Below are 9,409 nucleotides of genomic sequence, written 5' to 3' on the forward strand. Positions count from 1 at the left end.
GCTTCTCCTCAAGGACACTGAGCTTTGTGGTTAACTTGCCCTATGTCCATTTCCTCCTCTTCAGATCCATGTCTGCTGTGAAAGTCAGCAGGCAAGCAACCACTAGGGGGGCTGACTGGGTAAAGAGCTTTTCCTAAAGCTATATCTCCAGAGAATTGTCACGATTTGACTTGTTTCCTGATACCCTGGTAAAACCTCATACACAGGGCTGTTGTTATTTGATCTAAATCAGAGCTTGCTCAGTGGGAAAAGCTCTATTACTGAGTTGTTTGTTGGAAACAATCAATAAATAGCAATTGTTTAGTATCGCAGCTGCCTGAGGTGGAAATACCCATTGGGAAAAACAAGAGGCTGGCCAAAAGACTTAAAAGAAGGATCTTGGGAATGAGATAGCTATACGCTCATTCAGAGCATTGAAGAGCTCTGACATAATTCTGGGGGTATAGAAAACCACACACATAAAGAGCTGTGTAGATGCTCAAGAATTCTTGAGAAGGCTCTAATCTCTTGCCTTTGGCTGGCCTTGGGTCCCTCTGCATACAGAAAGTAAAGCCTAAGACAGAATTGTAAACTGCCAAAACATTGAAGGAATGCCTTAATATATATGTAAATCCCGGCCACATCCCGGTGTGTTTTGGCAACTTGAGGCCCTCCATAGTTCATGAGATTAACTGGAAGAGACTTCTTCGAGTTAATTATGCAATGAGGAGGCATCCTTGTGTTGGAGTTGTAACCTGCGGAATTATTGTTACTTGGATGAACCTACAATTTACTTCTTTCAGTTTTGGCTGAGAATTTGCGTTTGTAATTGTTGGCAGACAGAGGAAGAAGTGTTCCACTAGGGTGCAAGGAGCATACAGAGAGAAGGCAGGGAAGAAGGAACATGTGCAGCCTTTCAGTAGGAGTGAAGGCAAGGTTTGAAATACTCGTTCCCTGCCTGAGGGTCTCGAGTGCTGTGAGCCTCTGATCTTCACTGTAAAGAGGCCTATCTGAAGTTGGAGGTTGAGGCATGTGTTGCTGCACTTCTGGCTGTAAAGTTGAACCAGGTTTTCCCAAAACTGTCATTTTTGCTTTCCAAGTATGCTAAAGGCTGGAAAGGATTGGGCAGTGAATAGAAGGTAGCACAGCCAAGTTCTGGTTAGCTAAGCAGCATGACTGTCACAAAGGGTTTTTTTTTTTTTGTCTGAAAACCAAAGTCTGGGGCTTTGGGCCATGAGGAGTTGGGTTATCGGATTGCTTAGTTTAAACTGCCAGATTGAGAAATGTCTCAGATGCTATTAAAATTAGGCCACTCAGTTTAACTCTGCCTCATCGATCACCAACCACCTTCTTCACTCTTTTCGGTGACTGAGTTAAAAAAAAAAGACCCAAAGAGAAAAGTGATCTTTCCCTTTCCCTCCATTATAATCAGGGCTTAGTCCATCTTGGCTCACAAAAGATGGAAAGAAAAATCTTGTCATCTTTGTTCTTGACCCTGAAGAATAGAATCTCAAAGAAATACCTGAGAGGAAAATTCTTTCCTTCACTGAAATTAAAGTTGGAGAGTTTGCAAAACTGAACAAAGAAAGGAAAGTATTAGTAAACATCACGGGCAACTTGCAGTTATATTCAAATTATTTTTCAATACTTGAAGAGGTTATACAATTAAAAAGGTGGGAGGGAGCCAGGAATAGAAACAGGGAAAAGAGGTGAATGCAGGACCTTAAAGACTGTAGAAACCCAGTATTTCATTGTCTTCTCACACACATCTGGAAAATTTAAATTGAAAAGGGGAACCAAAAACCTCAGTCAGGGCAAACACAGCAAGGAAATGTGAGCCCCAGGTCACAGAAGGAAGAGTCAGTAAATGGCTGCTGTTTAACATCATGCACCACCAGTGGCTTCTGTTGCTTGAATGCTTTTTGGTGATTTTCACATTCATGATGGCTAGCAAGTTCATCACGTTGGCTTTTAAAGACCTAGATGTGTACAGTGCCAAACAGGAATTTCTATTCCTGACAACCATGCCAGAAGTGGGCAAGTTGCCAGAAGAGAAGCACTTTCTTGAGGAACTGAAGCCGACTGGGAAGATGCTTCTGGACAGCTGGCTTCTTTAGCCCCTGGTCTACATGGAGCATCTGCAATCTGTCAGAAACATCTGCAAGGATGAAACCCTGAATAATCCCTTGTATACACCTGTCTCCAGGTTTGTTCTGGAGTGAATATTTGTCTGTGACAAGCACAAGATTCTTTTCTGCTAGACTCCCAAAGTGGGTGACACCCAGTGAAGAAAGTGCTGATCCTTATACATGATCGAAAACATGCTTCAAGTTTTTTTATCATAAGAGATCCCTTTGAAAGACTTATTTCTTCATTTAAGGATAAATTTGTTCACAATCCTTAGTTTAAACCTTAGTAGAAGCATGAGATTGCCCCTAGCATTATCAGAAAATACAAGAGGAACCAGATGGAGACCCAGGGGATCCACTTTGAAGATTTCATGCACTACCTGGTAAGCCAAACCACAGATGGCTAGACCTTCAGTGTAGGGACCACATCATTCACTAGATGATATATGTAGAACTCTGTGAACCCTGCAAGATAATGTACAGTGTGACTGGACACCACGAGAGCCTGGAGGACAGTGCCCCATATATCTTGAAAGAAGCCAGCCTTGACCACCTGATATCATACACAATCATCCCGCCAAGCAGGGCATTATCATGAATAACAGAACCAAGATGCATCACTGTCTTCTGGGCATCAGCTAACAAGACATCTGATGCCTGTATGCATGTTTTGAAGGGGACTTTAAGCTCTTTGGGTATGAGAAACCTTTTTTTTTCCCAGCAAAACTAAGCATAGAACCTATGAATTCAGATATCTTTGTTAGACCAGGGGCTAACCAGGTGGAGAGCTGAATGCAGAATGACACTTCCTCCACCACACCTCCTCCTTTTATGATGCCTGAGATTTCCCATGGGTTTGTGAGCATTTCGACATATGACACAGGACCCTGACTGTTAAAACTTAGTTTGGATGTCAGATGCTCTGAGGATCCTGCCCCATCACCTGCCATTGTCATTAGGATGCCACTGGCCTGTGTGTACCTCAGAGGGGAGAAAAGAGAAAACATTTGCAGTCTGACAGCCCAACAGGGAGGAAGCACAGGATTACTAGCAGAGTGAGCCATTTCCCACAGTTGTCAAAGAAGGCAACGCACCTGAGGCTCTCCTGGCCAGGGTTATGGATGATCTCACCTATCACTGGTGGATATCAGGAGCAGCACCCAGCACTTTCAGGGAGTATAGAGAAGCAAGGGGACCACAAAATCACAGAGGCTCATGCAGTATCAAATCTGAGGAGTAAGATGACACCTCTGGCTTTCGTCTTGGCACTGCTATGATCTTTTAGGCAAACTGTTCTTTCTGTGACTGTTTTGTTCCTGTGGATGTTTGGCAATGGCCAGAAGGTGGTGTTCAGGGGCTCATTTTTTCAGACTCCATGCCCATGTAATGCTGGTCCATCCTTCTGAACCTCTGTCTGCCAAGAACCTACTTCATTCGGCACATGAGATATGATTTTGGAAAGTGAAGGGAGGTAGGCTTTTTCCACCTAATAAGGAGAACATCATCTTTGGGACCTTAAAAAGGAATGTGGCTCAGGAAAAGGAGGGCTGATTGGGCTTGGAGCTCAGGCCACAGTGGATTTGGGCACGTCAGTCCTGACTTGCCCCACCTGGATGGTCAGCAGTGGTCTGTACCTGTCTCCTCCAGGGACCCCCTCACCGCACCGCCGCTCCTTGGGGATGAAAACTGGCAGGGGGAACATACCAGCATCACAGAATTCAGTGCAGTTTACACATATCGTTTCCTTTCATCTCGGCAAAATGGGCACCACTAGACCCAGTTCTGATCATGCCATCATCCTAGACCACATGACTGGGAGATGGATAACCAAGTTCACCAGCAATAAAATCCTGGGCCCAGGCCGCCTCCGACAGCGTGGCTTCCAGATACCGAGGTAGGCCCTGGTGCTGGGCAAGCCACAGCAACTGTTTTAGAGGCTGTCCACAGCCAGGGCCATTGAGACCCTGGACAATTTCCTGGGACGACTGCCAGCATAAGTCTGCACGGTGCTGCTGAGCTCGGGTGGAGGAGGGAGCCAGGCTTTGCTTAAAGGCGGCCCCACCTTCCTTTTCTCAAAAAGGTTTACTGAATGTGTAAATGCGAAAGTAAAATAAAATTTAAAGTATGTGCCAATATACATAATACATATACACACACACATAAATTTCTTCAGCCAAGAGTGTAAACCATGTTGATTCAGAGCAATTAAGAAAATATCTGTCCAGTTTTTCCAATCATTAGCAGATCACTAAGCGCACTGAGCCGTGTCTTTTAACCAGTACATACAACAGGGAATACAAACTTGAAAGAATTACTCAAGAAATACTATTTGTCAAATAAAGAGCAACAGTAGCAGCAACAATAACAACAAATGGGAAGACAGAGATCTGATTTCTTGAGCTGCCATGTGGTATTTAACCCAGTTTTCAACTAAAATATATGGGAACTCAAAGTAACAGGTATTATCCACAGATAGAAGAAAAGAAGAATACATGGAAACTGCCCTGAAGGAAGTTCAGATGTTGGTCTTATTAGACAAAGGCTTAAAATGAACTATTATAGGTATCTTCAAAGACTAAAACAATCATGTCTAGAGAATTAAAGGAAAGTATGAGAATCACCAAATAGAGAATACTGATAAAAAGTTAAAAATTATAAAAATAACCAAGTGGAAATTTCGCACTTAAAATGTACAATAACTGAAATTTCACTGGAGGTACTCAGTAGCATATTTGACTTTGCAGAAGACTCAGCAACCATGAAAATAGGTCATTGAGATTATCAAGTCTGATTATCAGATAAAAAAGAATAAAGTAAAATGAACAGAGTCTCAGAGGAGTGTGGGATACCATATGCATATCAACATATACATAATGGTAGACTAAGAAGTGGAGGGAAAGAAGGGGACAGATTCCTAGAGAGAGATAAAATACTAAAACTAACTTAAGAAAAAAAGAGAAAATCTAAATGGATCTATAACGAGTAAAGAGATATAATTAGTAATTAAGTTGAATTAATAATCTATAAACTTCTTACAAAGAAAACCTAAGCCTAGATAGTGAATTCTACCAACTACTTAAAGAAGACTAAATGTCAATCCTGCACAAACTGTTCCAAAATATAGAAGAGGTGGAAATACTAACTCATTAGTCAGTGTTACCTCACTACCAAAATTAGACATAGAAATCACAAGAAATGAAAACTATGGATGAATATTTATCAGTATAGACATAACATCCTCAACAAAACCTTAGCAAACCAAGTTCAGGAACATATAACAATGATTGTATCTGTACCCAAGTAGGATTTGTCCCCAAAACATATGATTGGTTTAATTCAATATAACATATTAAAAAGAGAAAGTCTAAATGTCATTTATTAGACAGAAAATACTTGTTATCCCAAAAGACATATATAAAAAAATTTGACAAAATCCAACACCCTTTTATAATAGAAACTATAAATAAACCAGGAATCAAAGAGGGACTTTCTCTATGTAATAAAGGGGATCTTTGAAAGCCATCAGTTAACATCATACTTAATGATGAAAGAATGAATAATTTTATCCTCAGAAAAGGACAAGTATATTTTATTTCACACTTCTGCTCAGCAATGTAATAAATATTTTAGACAGCAATATGGCAAAAATAAAATACAAGAAAATAAAAGAAAAGCATACAAAGTGGGAGGAAAGCAGTAAAATTATCTTCATTTGCAGGTGTCATCTTCGATATAGAAATCTAAGAAAAAAAAATATTTTGGAACCTAACACCTAACTTTAACAAGGTTGCAAGATATGAGATCAATACATAAATATCACTGTGTCTTTCTTGATTGTGGCAATTTTTGTTTTCCAAAAATTAGGAAAACAATTAACTTGTGTATTTAATAGTATTGAAAAGAAAATAGGAAAAGATAACAATTTTCAAGGCTGTACACTGACAATTACAAAATGCTGAAAAAATTAAAGATGTAAATTAGCAGAAAGATACTCATCTTTATGAATTGGAAGACTTAATGTTGTTAAGATGGTGATTCACTACAAGTTGATAATTGACTTAAAATTTCAATACAGGCTCTATCAAAATTATTGCTGCTTTTTTTGTGGAAATTGTTAATTAAGCTGATCCTAAGTTTGTCTAGAACTGGAAGAGATCCAGAATATTCATTAAGGTCTTGAAAAAGCCAAACAAAGTTGGAGGACTGACACTTCTTGATTTCATAACTTATTTAAAAGTTGCAGTAATCAAGACAGTGTGGTCCTGGAATAAGGATAAACACACACACACACACACACGTGTACGTGATTTATATGCTAGTTGAATATAATTGAGAACTCTGAAGTAAGCTCTTTTATTTATGGGCAGCCAAATTTTGACAAAAGTGTGAAGACAATTCAAAGTGGGGAAAGAACAGTCTTTTCAACAAATGGTTCTGAGACAACAGCTATACACGAAAAAGGACAAGGCTGGACCTCAACTTCAAACCATGTAAAAAATTAACTCAAAATGGATTATAGACTTAGATATAAGAACTAAAAAATATAATACTCTTAGAAGAAAATATTATAATAAAACTTCATGCTTCCTTTTATATAGCACCAAAAGGAAAAATGACAAAGGAAAAAAAATAGAAAAATTGAACTGCATCAATTTAAAAAATCTTTCATGCTTCAAACGACACCTGCAGGAAAATGAAAAGATAACCTATAGAAGGGGGAAAAGTATTTCTTACATATACATCTTTTCACACTGATGAGCATATCCTAGCTAACTTCATGTATAGATTTAGAGTTTGTCCTTAAATGTATTTTTAAAAGACATAAACCAAATGATAGTATACATTAGAAGTGTTTTAAAATGTACTTTGAAATCATTTTAGCAATTACATTTATGCCAGTTGAAACAATGTAAAAGATATACAGAGAGTCTTTATTAATAGCATATGACAGTAGGAGCTGAACTGGCTGCTTTGCATTTCTTTTCTGCTTTGATATATTTAATACAATTAAAATGCATATATTTCACAAAAGAACAGTATTTTGAAAAACTCTGCATGATGCATATTTTGTTCAAGCTCAATTTTTTCTAGAAAAACACACTAGCACTTTGTACTTTTCTTTGTACAAAAGTTTTCTTTGTACTTTTAAAATAATAAAACAGGGATAAATTGAAACCCGAGAATGATCCTTTAGAGAAATATGAAATATTAAGGAAATAGTTTATTAATGACTAACTTAAATTAGTGTGAAACACTACTCCTAAGCAACTCTCAGCTAATTCTCAAATGAAACTCTTACTGATTATGAAAAACAAAAACCCAACCAAACGTTTCAGGACATGTGATTTTCGTAAAGCATCATTACCAGAAGATGTAGTTCCTGATATGCTAAATATTGCAGCATTTATATGATGCACAAATTGTTTTCATAGATGATATGATCAATTGAAATGATTGTTATAAAGCAATTAATTGGTTCCTGCAGATAAATAATATAAATATAGTTAAAATGTGTGAAGATCAAGATATTACAGTACATTAATTTTTAATTTCAACATTGATCCAGTGTTGCAATCCCAACTCATCTTTACTGTATGACGGATATAGTTTCATCCTCCTGGAAAGTGACTTATAGAAAGGATTTCACTTTGTCTGGCACATCAAGATTCACACATCTTCTCCTAATTATAACAGTGTCAGTTCCTCATCCAATCAGTAGCACAGTGAATCAGACACTATCTCTTGAGTACAACTGCATGGTTCTGTCAGCTCCAAACTTGTTAAATCTCAGTGTTCTGACTGGTATTCTCATCTCTGTTTATTAAACAAAGTCTAATTTTAATTAAGATTTAAGCTATTGTAGAAATTTAGATTGTGATTTATATACTATTCACCTATTAGTTATCCAACAAGCAGAATAACTTTTAAATTTTTGAAAGGGCAGAGGATCAGTGCTACTAAATTAATACTGTACATATGTCTTCATAATAGAATGATTTTCATAATATCTCTATTGGAAAATATTTTTTTTCATTTCATTTGACTACATCCGAATCAAACTGAAGTCCTTATAAATTTTATATAGAATTAAAGGGATCCAATTACCTAATGAACAAAGATGTATTGAATGCCAAATGCTCAATTCTGCTCTACTATTTTGCACATGTGTAGGAGGATATGATCCGGAATAGATGCGGGAAAATCTAATTTGGGAGATAATATATATACATATTAGAAGATAATTAAAAACTCAAGACACTATAATCATAATTTAATTGGTGTACACAATTAGAGATATAAAAATTGGAGGAAATTAATAGTTCCTTAAATTTGGATGGTGAAAGATGCCTTACAGAAGAGGTTTCCATTATAAATTCAAACACTGTCCTCATTTGCTGCTTCTAAGATACTGCTAACATCTGAAGGAAACTTGTTTTTTAATCTCTATTTCCATAGTTGCCCTTCTTTACTTGTCTCTTCCAGTGGCTTGCAACCTGCTGGAATGGATAAATTCTACTTTACGATAGGATGTTGAGACAGAAATATTTATATCCATCACCAGTGAGACACAAAATTAGACTCTCAACATACTTAATCATGAATGATTGTTCTGGCACACACATACAGTGACTTTTATCCTGATAGGTCTTGAAACCTTAGATTGGAGACATTTAACAAGCCTTAGCAGCTCTAATAGGAAGAAAAGTGAAAGTCAGGTTTTCTTGTAGTTTACTTGCTATCAAAGTGCAAATATATGTGTTTTAAGAGTGTTTCTATAGTTTCTGTAACTACCTTAGCTAGATAAATATTACTTTCTTTGTTTGACAGGCTTGAAGATCTGCAGCCCATGCTAATTTGTTTCTATTTCACATCACCTCTTTTTTAAATTGACACAAAATAGCTGCATGTGTTATTGTGGTATATATGATGTTTTAATGCATGTAAATAATATGTAATGATCAAATCAGTGTAATTGAGATGTCCATCACCTCAACTATTTATTTTTACTTTCTGTTGGGAACATTCCAGTTCTCTTCTAGCTATTTTGAAATATACAATAATTTATTGTTGACTATAGTCACCCTACTGTACTATCAAACACTAGAATTTATTCCTTCCAACTGTATTTTTGTACCCATTAATCAGTTTTTCCTAATTCCTCACCCCTTTTCAACCTATGGTAACCATTACTCTCTACTTCCGTGTGATCGCCTGTTTTAGCTCCCACATTTAAGTGAAAAGGTGATTATTGTCTTTCTGTGCTTGTCTTATGTCACTTTAGTAATAACCTACAGTTACAT

The 9,409-nt window shown here is 37.2% G+C and overlaps 1 pseudogene; it reads left to right on the forward strand.

Annotated features, from left to right (window-relative positions):
• The first annotated feature begins 1,802 nt into the window (after positions 1-1,802).
• On the forward strand, positions 1,803-2,900 carry LOC105719914 (carbohydrate sulfotransferase 10-like; annotated as a pseudogene).
• Positions 2,901-9,409: the final 6,509 nt, after the last annotated feature.

Source organism: Aotus nancymaae, unplaced genomic scaffold (assembly GCF_030222135.1).
Source record: "Aotus nancymaae isolate 86718 unplaced genomic scaffold, 86718_ANA_hifiasm-v0.15.2.pri h1tg000062l, whole genome shotgun sequence".
NCBI lineage: Eukaryota > Metazoa > Chordata > Mammalia > Primates > Aotidae > Aotus > Aotus nancymaae.